General features: G+C 41.0%; 2 pseudogenes; one reads left to right on the top strand and one right to left on the bottom strand.

The window, feature by feature from the left end:
- Positions 1–5,576: 5,576 nt before the first annotated feature.
- Positions 5,577–6,291, bottom strand: LOC135541143 (transcription factor HES-5-like; annotated as a pseudogene).
- Positions 6,292–11,863: 5,572 nt separating this feature from the next.
- LOC135541142 (transcription factor HES-5-like) lies at positions 11,864–12,645 on the top strand (annotated as a pseudogene).
- The last annotated feature ends 1,435 nt before the right edge of the window (positions 12,646–14,080 follow it).

The following is a 14,080-nucleotide window of genomic DNA, read 5'->3' as shown; positions in this document are numbered from 1 at the left end:
TAAGTGTAAGAGGTTAAATAAACATTGAAAATGATCAGTTGTCACACTGACCATATCCTCTGGTTCTCTAACTATACTACCATTTTCTTCCCTAACGCCATGCATTACCTTCCTACTCTGTCTGGCCCTAACCGACTTAAAGAACATAGCAGAACAAGTCTCATTATGTTCTAGAAAGCCACTATGCGCACGCTCCAGGAAAGCTCGAGCCTTCCGCTCCTGCAACTCCCTGAGCTGCGCCTTTAGGGTTGCGGATCTCTCCCAGTCAAATGACCCGCCGAGGTTGCCTGCCTCGTATTCGAGTTCAATTAACCTTTGGATACGATCCACCTCCCTCCTCTCCTCCCTTTTTTTCCTCTTGCAATATCCTATTATAAAAGCCCTAATCTTCACCTTATCTAATTCCCACCACTCTAACACCCCCTCGCACATGGACCGGAGGCCTTCAAGCCTCCAAAAGAAACCATAAAACCCGTCAACAAAAGCCTGCTCCTCCAGCACATCCCGATCTAACTTCCAGTACCCCCTACCAAATAGGCAGACTGGCGACCCCACTTGCAGGAGCACCCCGTCATGATCCGAAAAGAAAACAGGCAACAGCCGCCCAGACAACTTACCCAAAGACCTGGGTACAAAAATATAGTCGAGCCTCCGCTCAACCCCCCTGGAGTTGCGCCATGTAGGACCGGCCATTTTCGGAGTAGTGTGCAGACCACCATCTACCAGACCATGGCAAGCCATTAGCCCGGCAATGGCGCCTGCACTGCTATCCCCCCCTATTCCTCAATCTGTATTAAAATCCCCCTATCACTAATTTCCTATTTGTGACACACAGGGGCGTCAGACAGTCCACCATCTCCCTCCTGTCTGCCACCACCTGTGGCCCATACACCACCACTAATCTAAATTTACAATCCCTTATCGTGACATCCACCCCTATAACCCTCCCCTGCATTACCACAAAAGAATCCTCCACTTTTACCTCCCTGTGCCCACACAAAATCCCTACCCCCAATGAGTGCACCCCCCCTATACCCCAAACCGACTCCCTCTTGTCCCACTCCCTCTTAAACCTACTAACATCCCCTCCATCCCTCAGGTGAACCTCCTGTAATAAACAAAAATCAAACCCCACACCCTCCAAATAACTAAAAACCACCCTCCTCTTAACAAAATCCCTTAAACCCCTTACATTTAAACTAACAAAAGTCAAATTAGACCCCATGAAAGAATAAAATAAAACATGTAATACACTCAAATTCTAAACCCAGACAGAAAAAAAACAAAAACAGGAGACTCACCCGATGCTCCCCTGCTCCATATCTACCGGTGAGAACACCATCCGTACTCCCGACATCCCCCCCTCTTCCTCCATCTCACCAACCCAGGATGCAGGAATAGCGTTTGGCTCCGGGGTGCCCTGCACCCTGGGTCTACCCCCACAATCCTCCCCCTCCCCAGTGCTGCAGCTGGATTGGAAAAAAAAATTGGGGAGGCTGAGTCCCCAAACAAAAAACTCCCCACCTCCTCCTGTACGCAGTCCTGAGTCTTGTTAGGTGTGTCCCCACCCAACAGAAGTTGAGGGCCTGGGGAAACCAGCAGCAACCCAGAAGATTCTCCCACCCCCATCACTCTCTTGGCTATCCCCTCCCTCTCACTGTCGGCCAATCGCACCCTCCTCTTCATTCTCTTCTTTGGTGATGGCGGCAGTGGAGAGATACCACCCTCCCCCCCGCCAGCTCCTCCACCATACCCCTCATCTCTTCCACCAGGGCACTTTCCCCCCAGTCCACTTGCTCTTCCACCGTCTCCTTCTCCAACACTCCTCCCTCGCTTTCTTCTCTCTCATGCTCCTCCACTCGGTTGCCTTCTTCCGCCACTTTTCCTGTTTCTCCTACTCCCGTGACTTCCGTTTCCTTCTCTCTTCCATCCGCCGCTTCTTGCTCCTCTTCCTTCCTTGCGGCCTTCCCCTCTGGACCTGTACTCTGGTCATGAGGCGTGCTTCATTCCCCTCCTCTTCTTCCCCCATCCCCGCTCCTGCTCCCCCCCCAGCCGCAGACGCATATGACCTCTGACGGGCCAGGCACCCCCGCCACAGGTGTGCTGACGAGCCACACCCGTGGCACGCCTTAGGCTTGTCACAATCCTTCGCCTCGTGCTCCCCAGATCCACAAAATCTGCATTTTCTTGTGCTGCACGAGGCGAAGATGTGGCCGTAAGCCATACAGCGCCTGCAAAATGGGGGCTGACGTGCATAAAACAACGTCCCCCTGTCAGCCCCTAGGGAGAACATAGCAGGAGGATGGAGGTAGCCACCATGTCCCTTTGGGTCCTCCCTGAGGAGGGCCTGGAAGCCTCTCCTCCCATTCCAAAACCCAAGGGAGTCTTTGAGGTGCCTTGCTGAGGAGACGTTATCCATGTATCTCCCCAGAAAGGCCCTCACCTCTTCGTCCTTAACGTATGGGTTGTACATGTTGACAGTTACAACCCTAAAGTTGTTCCTCGCCAGGCTTGTTATTTCATAGTGGCTCATCGGCCTCTCACCTCCCACTGCTCTTGCCCTTCTCAGGATATCATCGTGTTTCTCCTCTGTATATAGTGCCACGTCGTATGCTCCCTCCAACGAGTTGCCTTGGAAACAAAACGCGTCCTTCACCGTCAGCTTTAGAATCCCCATCAATATTATCTTTCCAAAAGTTTCCCGTCCTAAAGGCTCCAACTCCTTTTCCTTCCAAGCAAACCAAATCGTGTTGGCCAGCCCAATCTCAGGGACCGACCGTGTTGATGTATTTTGCACCATCTCCGCAAGGAGAATGGCGCTCGTTCTCTTCTCTTCCAAAACAAGGAAAAAAAGAAAAACCAACGTTACTGAGCCTATCTTGTGCAAACTAACACAGAGACAGGAAACAATCACCCACAAAACCCAACACCAAACAGGCTACCTAAATATGGTTCCCAATCAGCGACAATGACTAACACCTGCCTCTGATTGAGAACCATATCAGGCCAAACATAGAAATAGATAAACTAGACATGTAACATAGAATGCCCACTCAGATCACACCCTGACCAAACAAAACATAGAAACATACAAAGCAAACTATGGTCAGGGTGTGACATCCTTTAATGGTGTAAAACACATGATATTGAATATGATTGTCTGTGATTTGTTTCATTATAAGTTGACAAAGGGGTAACTCTTGTATGCCTAATTGGATTTGAAAGCTGTTCACTTTTTATCACACAAACAACTGAACTGTATAAATGCACTGAATAAAACTGTCCATCAACAAGATAGAGAAAGCCTATCATAACTTGGGTAAATATATCAGAATTTGCTTTATTTAATAATTATTGTATTTCCCTCCTAAGAAAGAGTAAGAAATAACCCAATATACCCCTTCCCACCCATTCTATCCCCTGAAAAATAGAAGTGTGCCTATTCACCATAGAGAATCACAGGTGCTGGTGGGACTGATGAGGACACTAAACTGTGACTCTGCTCTCCAGAGCTTTCCCACACTTTTCCCATTGAGAGAGCTTCCACCAAACAACACAACTGTGCCTTGTTAAATGCTAATTCATCTCTACACAAGCAGTTCCTATCATTCCCTTTGGGGGTGAAGCTCAATACACATATATGTATCCTAAGCAACAGATAAAGATTCACTGTTACAGAGAATTCTCTGTTTATACAAAGAAATATAATGTTTTCAACCATTCCCCACATAGAAACAGAATAAAAACATCCTTAATAACTGCATTAATTTTGAAGAAGGGGAAGGTACTGCTTAAAAGTGCTTTCAAAATGCAAAAAAAAAAAGATATCTTGAACTGTTTTTTAAAACATATGTTTTAGCAGATTTCTAAATTCAAGACCCAAATAGTAAACATTAAATGTGGGATTATCAGAAACATATCTATTGTTTCCCATAGAGACACAGTCCCCCACTCTAACCTCTGACAGTCCAGGGTCAAGGTCCCAGTCTATTGTCCTGAAGGGGCCCTGTGAGTGAATTCTCCTCGGTTTCCCACATTCTCTCCATTCATTGCTTTCAATGGAGGAACAATAGAAGTGTGTCTTATTACACATCACATTAGCTATTGAGTTTGAGGGGCACAGCTGCTCTAAACATTTAAAGCATTACGATTACAGTACTAAATCACTGGAATCACTGATATATTATGACTAAACTAAAATAATTGATCACATTCTGAAACACTGAAAATACATTTATTTAAAACAGGTGCATCAATAAAAAACATATGAGTCATGTCTCCTAAGGAAGTCAGAATGATGATCACTTACATCTCTATAGTTCATTACACCTTTACTACAACAAGATATGATATGACTGTTATGTTTTATATAAAAACAATTACTGTAAAATAATAATGTATGACTAGAAATGTCTCTTAACTTTGATATTACTCTGTAGATTTTGAATGAAGCACCTAGAGATAAAAATGAATATATTGATTCAATTGAGTGTTGCATTCCAATGCAGTCAATATCATTCTGCATAGTCTTGGGTCATCATTGTCTATCATTGTCTCTAATCTATGTGGAGTTTCATAAATCAGTAATTTAACCATTTAATGATGTTGGAGGATTGTCTTGGTCGAGAAAAGAATGAAGCAACAGACGAAAATATTTCATTTGATGATTTGTGTATTTATTGACTCAATGAGTCACATCCTTGAATATCTTAATTTAAGGTAAATATTTCAAGAGAAATACAGTGATTAAACATCACAACAAGAACTTGAACAAATCTCCAAGATTTGATACTCTATTAGAGTATAGGATACAAAGTTACTTTCTTTATGAAAGACAAAATAATTGTTCAAAATAATCGTGTTTTTCAATTAGACATTATTATCACATTTGCAATAAAATTATTATTCAAATAACATGATTGATAATTTCACAAATGAAGTTCGATCTTTAAACAAATCAAATATTGTTTATCACAGAGTGATGATAACAGGTATAATACCCAGTTTGGGTAAATAATCCCCACGGAGGAACATTTGATGCTGTAGCTCAAGTTGATCAATATCAAATATATAACTGATACATGCTTCACAGAAGATGCTCAATACAATGTCAATATGACTATATCACTCCACAAATGTAGAGGTAAAAAATTACTCTTAATTTTTACACCATAAAAACAGATTATTCAAATACAATCACAAACAGATTGATGATATAGCATCCATTTTGGGTTAAAAGTTCTCATAGAGAACCATTCAAGTTATTGTTGATCATGAATATAAACACATGATCAATATAAGCAACATGTTTCACAAAACATAAAGGTTATGATGATTTCAATTAACACTACAAAAATGTAGTTTTCATCGATCAGATTGTTTTCTTGGAAAAACGTTTTACCTTCAGTTCAACTGAAGTGAAATGTCTCAATCACAACAAGACTTTAAAAAACTCCTGCATAAGCAGAAAACAACAAATACATTTTATTATACTCATTAATGTCCATGAAATTAATCTTAGACCAACATGGTCCATCCATTGTATTAGTCTGAGTGGAGCTCCAATCTGTAGGTCTCTACCAGGGCCTCCAGGGGGCGATGTTGACTGGACTCTTCTCTTTGCTGATGCTGTGCTGGGCTGGGGAGCTCAGCTGAGTACGTTCAATCTTCCTCTTGTTCTCATCAGAAGATGGCTGCAGGCTCTGGAAGTGGCTCAGCAGTCTTCTCTGGGACTGTGACTTCTGCTCACATTTAGATAGGAAGTGAACAATCTCTTGGACACACCTGGAGTAACCCTGATTGACAGGTGCTGAGCAGGAGGAGGAGCTCACTGGCTGGTTCTGTTGTTGTTGTCTCAGGAAGCAAACTGTCATCTCAAGGATGTCGGCTTTGTCCAGCTTGGAGTCGGGCTGCTCTTTGAGGATCTCTGGAACCAGGAGAGACTTGAGCTGCTCAATGCTGATGATCACTGCGTAACTTCTCCACCACTGGCTTTCTTATCTGCAAGAAGAGATGAGTCATCAAAACCTTGTTCTGTAATATGGCATTACTGAAGCAAATAAACAATCAATCAATACAATAACCTTATTCTGGTGTATGACATTATTGAAGCAGATTAACAATCAATCAAATGTAATTAATTTCCTTGAATTTTAATCTTAAATGTACCTTTTTTGTCAGAGTCAGGTGCTCCTTAGAGTAGATCATAGTTGAAATGATTGTAGGTACCATGGCTGGATCTCTGTGCTGTAGAGGTCTTTGTAGAGAGAATCTGATCTCTACTGGCTTCATCTCTCCTATATATTGTCCCAAATCTACATATGAATGTGTGGGTCTTGGGCTTGTTGGAGTTTCTCACAGTCTGTAGCCAATGGGAGAGCTTGGGATGACAGTGAGGAGTGTGGAGCTGCCACATGCTCAGTGTTCTTATTGCTGGGGGACAATGGTCACGTCTCAGGGGAACAGGTGGAGGGGTGGGGGTGATGGAGAGTGACTGACAAAGCGCTGTGTGAATCTGGGAAAGTGGTGACCCCTAGATCTGCTGCCTGATATTGGGATCAATGACACTGACAGAGCGCACGCTCATCATCACAATTTACACTTGTGGGACTGACACAGATTCTCTACATGAGAATGTTGTAACACATAATCCCTTCTGATAGTTGTATTGCAAAATAAAGTGTCAAATTTGACAGTAAAATATTTTAATATAGATTTTTAATATAGATTTCCAGCTATAATCAACAGAGACTTTAAGAACATTGTCACCTTTGAAACCTAATATTGTATAGTCATAAGTTAATAAGGTAACTGCCAAAATAAAGGAAACACCAACACAAATTGTTTTAATAGTATGTTGGATCACCACGAGCCAGAACAGCTTCAATGTACCTTGACATAGATTCTACAAGTGTCTGGAACTCTATTGGAGCAACGCGACACAATTCTTCTACAATAAATTCCATCATTTGGTGTTTTGTTGATGGTGGTGGAAACGCTGTCTCAATTGCCGCTCCAGAATCTCCTGTAAGTGTTCAATTGGGTTGAGATCTGGTGACTGAGACACCCATGGCATTTGGTTTACATCGTTTTTATGCTCATCCAACCATTCAGTGACCACTCGTGCCTTGTGGATGGGGGCATTGTTGTCCTATTTGGCCATAGTCATGGTAGCCAAAACAATGGCCTGCCCAGCATTTCTATACATGAACCTAAGCATGATGGGATGCTAATTGCCTAATTCATTCAGCACACCTGTGTGGAAGCACCTGCTTTCGATATACTTTGCATGCCTCATTTACTCAAGTGTTTCCATTATCTTGGCAGTTACCTGTATGTTGCATTGCTATACTGCTCTTGTGTCTGTGTATTTGAAGATTTGGTAGACTACTGCCAGAGTAGAGTTCAAACGTAGCAGATGTTTCCTCTGTCTTGAGGCCACTGGTCAGTGTGAGTAGAGAGCTGATCTGAGTTTCCCACACTGAGTTCTGTGAGCTGTGATCAATGCATTACAAAAGCTGCTCAGTGGACCATTAGTGACAGCTATTGGCTCTATGTTGTACTAAAGACAGAGGCTGACATCACGGGCCATCTGGATTCTGGAGGGAAACTACCACTGGCTCCTTCCGTACTGTTGCATATATTGATTTAATTTTATTCAGATATTCAAATGTTTCAGACTACATTACTGAATATCTTTTTTCATCTTTTTTTGTGGACAATTTTATTGTTATTTGTTGTTATATTGATGCAAAGAATGAAGCTGCCAAAGACCTTAAACTGTGACTCTGCTCTCCAGAGCTTTCCCACACTTTGTCCATTGATGGAAATATCTTTAAACAATAGAAGTGTGCCTTGTTAAATGCTAATTCTTCTCTTCATACAACCAATTCCCCAAAGGTGCCTGGTGAGAAACTTGGTAGTTAAATGTGCCTCCATTTCAGTATGACTCAACTGTAAGTGTGCTAGGCACAAGAGTGAAACAACAGCCATGCGACAGCCATGATCAATTATCACCTAATTACTGATGCATTTTTTAATCAGGAAACCAATTAGTGCAATGTTGTGATTTATCAGAAGTTGAGCATGTTACTGACTTGACCTTTGACCCGACAACATCTGTTTAATCTGATACACATCTTAAAAGAATAGTTAATATAATATATCCCATTTAGCAGACGCTTTTGTCCAAAGCGACTTACAAGTCGGCTGGGGCCACTTTTGTATATGGGTGGCCCCAGTGGGAAACGAACCCACGACGCTTGGCGTTGCAAGCGCCATGCTCTACCGACTGAGCCACACAGGACCCTATCTTGGTATGTTATTCACTTATGTTATGTCAGTTTTTTTTTAACACACCGGGCCTGGACTGTAAGGTATTCACTTCCTGGTTTCTTACTTTCCATTTGATGCTTTCTTGTGCTATAAAATGTACCAAATGTTGGCTTGTTGACTGTCCAAGTTCACAAGCTACTGTAGAGGTATGAATGGCCCTTTAGTATGATATACTTTCCCATTTTTCTGTCACTTCATGTCAGGAGCATAAAACGGAGAGAAGAAATCATTCCTACATGAGATATAACATACAGTATGTACCTAATGCCGTCATCCCTCTGGGGTTTGCCAATGGAGGGATGTGTTTTGAAGACAACACGTGAAATATATGCTGAAAATATTTATTTAGTCTTTGAATTAAACACTTTAGGTACATTTAAAAACACTTTAGGCACATTTGTGTATTAGGCACATTTATATGTGTGTGAAGCCATTCATTAGTAGTTGAAAACAAAATAAACAGTACATTTTAAAATAACAATCATAACATTTCCTCTTAGTGTAAAGGCTAGCACGGTTCAAATCCGACATTGACTCACATACCCTAAGAAAGTGGGATGAACCAATGGGCACATTGTCCATACTTCTACATTGTAACAAGAGTGCCCAGCACTCGCTAACTCAATCTCTGAGGACAAGTGTTTACAATCAGAGTAACCCGCTCTGCTTTCTTCCAGGTAGCAGAGATCAACAAACACATCCAAGGTTGACTTTCTCATAGAAAGGATAGAGCAGTACGACTGCTAATAACAAATGCATGCAAATGCATTTCTAAATCATTTCGACAGAATTGAAATATACACAAACTAACCTTCACAAAATCCCTGTAATTTTAGACAAAACCTATTTTGGACTTATTATTCAACTATGTCTCTCTGTCAGTTGCGATCCAGTGTCGGCCAATCAGTTGCAGTCTATAGCAGCGCCTCAAGCGAATACATTAAGCCAACGCCACAGTAAATGTCAGCAGGGTCCTTGACCTCTGAACTGGAACCTACACGTCCATGCATCTCTCCACTCATTGTTCAAAGCAGAGTGGTACAATGTCCTCCTCTGGAGTGGGGAAGAGACGCAGTATGTCCCTGGAATATTTGGAATAGCCCGTGGGTGACAGCAAGGCCTTCTTCGGAGTGAAAAAGGACACCGTTTTCTCCAGAATAGGAGAAATAGGAGATGTAGGGATCCCGTTCTGGAGGTGTTCTCCAATAACTATCTTCAGTTTCTCCACACCGCTGCTGCACTTCCTCTCCAGCAGAGAGAGTTTACACCTGAAAAACAACACAAGACAATCATGAACACCTCTTCTCGCTCACAGAGTTTGTATTCGTTTATTACTCTTACGACCTGAAGCATTTCAATGAAATTCGTCATGAGTTTACCTAATGTGCTGATCTTTCACGTTCGTGCTGTTCTGAAGCGCAATGTCCAAGTAGGCGGGCATTTTCAGATGTTTTGCCTTGAGTTTGCAGCTTGTCAATAAAGTGGAGATGTTGTTCTTGGTCGGTCTTGATGGTGGTCTAGAGTTTGTGTTCTGGTAGCTCCTCTGTTCTGCTCTGTCGCGGCTGGTCTTGGGTCAGCTGATGCTTAGAGAGTCTTCATTAGGGAGCTCTGCATCTCCATGTCGTATTTATGTGCCTCCTTCTGCGCTTTCTCACGCTCTGCAGCCAATCAGAGTGCTCCGATGGTGGGACAATGGTCAGTGGGAATAATAGCTGATTCCTCACAGGACAGGTGGGATTTTTTTAATATTATGCCTTATGCCAAAGAGGTCGGCCACATTAGTCCCTGGGAACGTGTCTATGCCCATGAGTACACAGACAAATCATGTTCCCATGTCAAGTTGTGATACAAATCAACAAAATACAAATATGACACGTATGCTAGCATCACAAGTCTTTCTGCTCCTGGCCAACTATCATTGCAGTAGATTACAATAATATATGTGTGCACTATATCTCCGATATGGCCTTTTTACAGAAAGTTGGTCATGTCAAGATTCTAATAGATAACCTAGGCAATTTTATTTGTTGATATTAATTGGGAAATCTTTGGTCGCTGACTGTTGAGATACATAATCAACTTTCCTGGTATCCATAATATGGGGTCAATTTGTAAACTTAATCTTCAGAGTACATAGTACACACACATATAATTTTAAGAGTTTCTTTGGCAAAGATCTTGTCAAAATATTGTGCAATTCCTTAAAGTGTTTCCAAATGGAGTTATATGGAATCCAGATAATTTGGCTGTAGGCAATGGTGGAAAAAGTACCCAATTGTCATACTTGAGCAAAAGTAAAGATACCTTAATAGAAAATGACTCAAGTAAAAGTAAAAGTCATCCAGTAAAATACTACTTGAGTAAAAGTCTAACATTTTTTTATTTGAAATATATTTAAGTATCAAAAGTAATTGTAATTCAAAATATATACTTACGTATCAAAAGTAAAAGTAAAAGTATAAATCATTTTTAAAATGTACAGATAGTCAGGGGCACACTCCAAAACTCAGACATATTTTACAAAGGAAGCATTTGTGTTTAGTGAGTCCGCCAGATCAGAGGCAGTAGGGATGACCAGGGATGTTCTCCTGATTGATAAGTGCGTGAAATTGACAATTTTCCTGTCCTGTTAAGCATTCAAAATGTAACGAGTAGTTTTGGTGTCAGGGAAAATGTATAGAGTAAAAAGTACATTATTTTCTTTAGGAATGTAGTGAAGTAAAAGTAAAAGTTGTCAAAAATATAAATAGTATAAAAGTACAGATAACACCCCAAAACTACTTAAGTAGTACTTGAAAGTACTTTTACTTAAGCATTTACAGCACTGTAGGTACTAGATTGCCTTATAAACCAATCCCCTCCCTTAATTTCTGTGCAAGGGCACAGCCAGTGGGGCTTTGTAAGAGCAGACACACTTCTATTGTGTGTCAGGGCTCAGCAGACGGCATGCAGAAGTGTGGGAAGCCGTGTGTCCCTTTGGCTCCCAGCTCCAGGAAACGGAGGGCGTGTGACTGGGGCAAGCTCAGCGTTGTGCAGGGAGCCAGCTGTGCTGTGGAGCTCAGAGGAGGGAAGTTTGCTGCCTGGGGCTTCTATGAAACCTGAGCCTGTACATAGACAGAAGATCATCATCGCCTCAGAGTTGCTGCACTTAGATGGAGTCACATTAGCTCGTAATCTGCTAGAGACAGATCGGTGTGAAATGACTCCAATCTGATTGATACTATTTCTCAAAGACTGTCAGCAAAAACTTTAAGAAAAATGAAATACAATTTCAGTAGCAAACAAGCATTTTATATAACGTGCTGTATTCCGAAAACATTTTAGAGACTTGTCAGTCTCACACGTGTAAGTTGTAATGATAAGTGTGTGCTCTGTCAGTGTCACTGATCCCAACAACAGGCTGCAGATCTAGGGGTCACCACTTTCCCAGATTCATACAGTGCTCTGTCAGTCACTCTCCATCACCCCCACCCCTCCACCTTGTCCCCTGAGACGTGACCATTGTCCCCCAGCAATAAGAACACTGAGCATGTGGCAGCTCCACACTCCTCACTGTCCTCCCAAGCTCTCCCATTGGCTACAGACTGTGAGAAACTGCAACAAGCCCAAGACCCACATATTCATATGCAGATTTGGGACAATATATAGGAGAGATCAGATTCTCTCTACACAGACCTCTACAGCACAGAGATCCAGCCATGGTACCTACAATCACTTCAACGATGATCTACTCTAAGGAGCACCTGACTCTGACAAACAAGGTAAACTTAAGATTCAAATTCAATTAAATTAACTACATTTGATTGATTGTTAATCTGCTTCAATAATGTCATACACCAGAATAAGGTTATTAATGCCTCTCCTTTTCTCTTCTTGCAGCTAAGAAAGCCAGTGGTGGAGAAGTTACGCAGAGATCGTATCAACAACAGCATTGAGCAGCTCAAATCTCTCCTGGTTCCAGAGATCCTCAACCAGCAGTCCGACTCTAAGCTGGACAAAGCCGACATCCTGGAGATGACAGTTTGCGTCCTGAGACGACAGCAACAGAACCAGCCAGTGAGCTCCTCCTCCTGCTCAGCACCTGTCAATCAGGGTTACTCCAGGTGTGTCCAAGAGATTGTTCACTTCCTTTCTAAAGATGAGCAGAAGTCACAGTCCCAGAGAAGACTGCTGCGACACTTCCAGAGCCTGCAGGCATCCTCTGATAAGAACAGGAGTGAGATTGACGGTCCTCAGCTAAGCTCCCCAGCCCAGTACAGCATCAGCAAAGAGAAGAGTCCAGTCAACATCGCCCCCTGGAGGCCCTGGTAGAGACCTACAGATTGGAGCTCCACTCAGACAAACACAACGGACGGACCATGTTGGTCTAAGATTAATTTCATGGACAGTAATAAGTATAATAAAATATATTCTTCATCTTCTGCTTATGCAGGAGTTTAAGTCTTGCTGTGAGACGTCTAATTAAAGTTGTACTGAACAAGTTAACGTTCTCTGAGAATATGATCAAATCGATAATTTAAATAACGTTAATGATTTATGAAACATGTTGATTATATTAATCTTGTTTTTATATTCATGATCAACAATAACTTTAACGCTCCTCCATGAGAACTTTTAACTCACAATAGATATTATATAATCAGTCTGTTTGTGATTATCTATGACGGATCTGTTTGAAGTTCAAAATGTACAAGACAAAAACCTATTGCCACTACATTTGTGGAGTGATATAGTCATATTGACATTGTATTGAGCATCTTCTGTGAAGCATGTATCAGTTATATATTTGATATTGATCAACTTGAGCTACAGCATCAATGTTCCTCCGTGAGGATTATTTACCCAAACTGGACATTATACCAGTTATCATCACTTTGTGATTAACAATATTTGTTTTGTTTAAAGATCGAACTTCATTTGTGAAATGATCAATCATGTTATTTGAATATTTTTATTGGAAATGTGATTTTTAAAAAATGTCTAATTGAAAAACATGATTATTTTGAACAATTATTTTGTCTTTCATAAAGAAAGTCACTTTGCATCCTATACTCTGATAGAGTATCATATCTTGGAGATTTGTTCAAGTTCTTGTTGTGATGTTTAATCACTGTATTTCTCTTGAAATATTTACCTTAAATTAAGGTATTCAATGATGTGACTCATTGAGTCAGTCTGAATAAATACACAAATCATCAAATGAAATATTTTTGTCTGTTGCTTCATTATTTTCTTGACCAAGACAATCCTCCAACATCATTACATTATTAAATTACTGATTTATGAAACTCCACATAGAATAAGTGGCTGATTCAAATACAATAACAATGATGACCCAAGACTATGCAGAAATTATATTGACTGTATTGGAATGCAACACTCAATTGAATCAATACATTCATTTTTGATCTCTAGGTGCTTCATTGAAAATCTACAGATTAAGATCAATGTTAAGAGACATTTCTAGTCAAACATGATTATTTTACTGTCATTGTTTTTATATAAAACATAACAGTCATATCATATCTTGTTGTAGTAAAGGTGTAATGAACTATAGAGATGTAAGTGATCATCATTCTGACTTCCTTAGGAGACATGACTCATATGTTTTTTATTGATGCACCTGTTTTAAATAAATGTATTTTCAGTGTTTCAGAATGTGATCAATTATTTTAGTTTAGTCATAATATATCAGTGATTCCAGGTGTTGGACAAAACTAGTACTGTCATCTTAATGCTTTAAATG

Source organism: Oncorhynchus masou, chromosome 6, assembly GCF_036934945.1.
Source record: "Oncorhynchus masou masou isolate Uvic2021 chromosome 6, UVic_Omas_1.1, whole genome shotgun sequence".
Lineage (NCBI taxonomy): Eukaryota > Metazoa > Chordata > Actinopteri > Salmoniformes > Salmonidae > Oncorhynchus > Oncorhynchus masou.
This window is presented reverse-complemented; position numbering and strand designations above follow the sequence as displayed.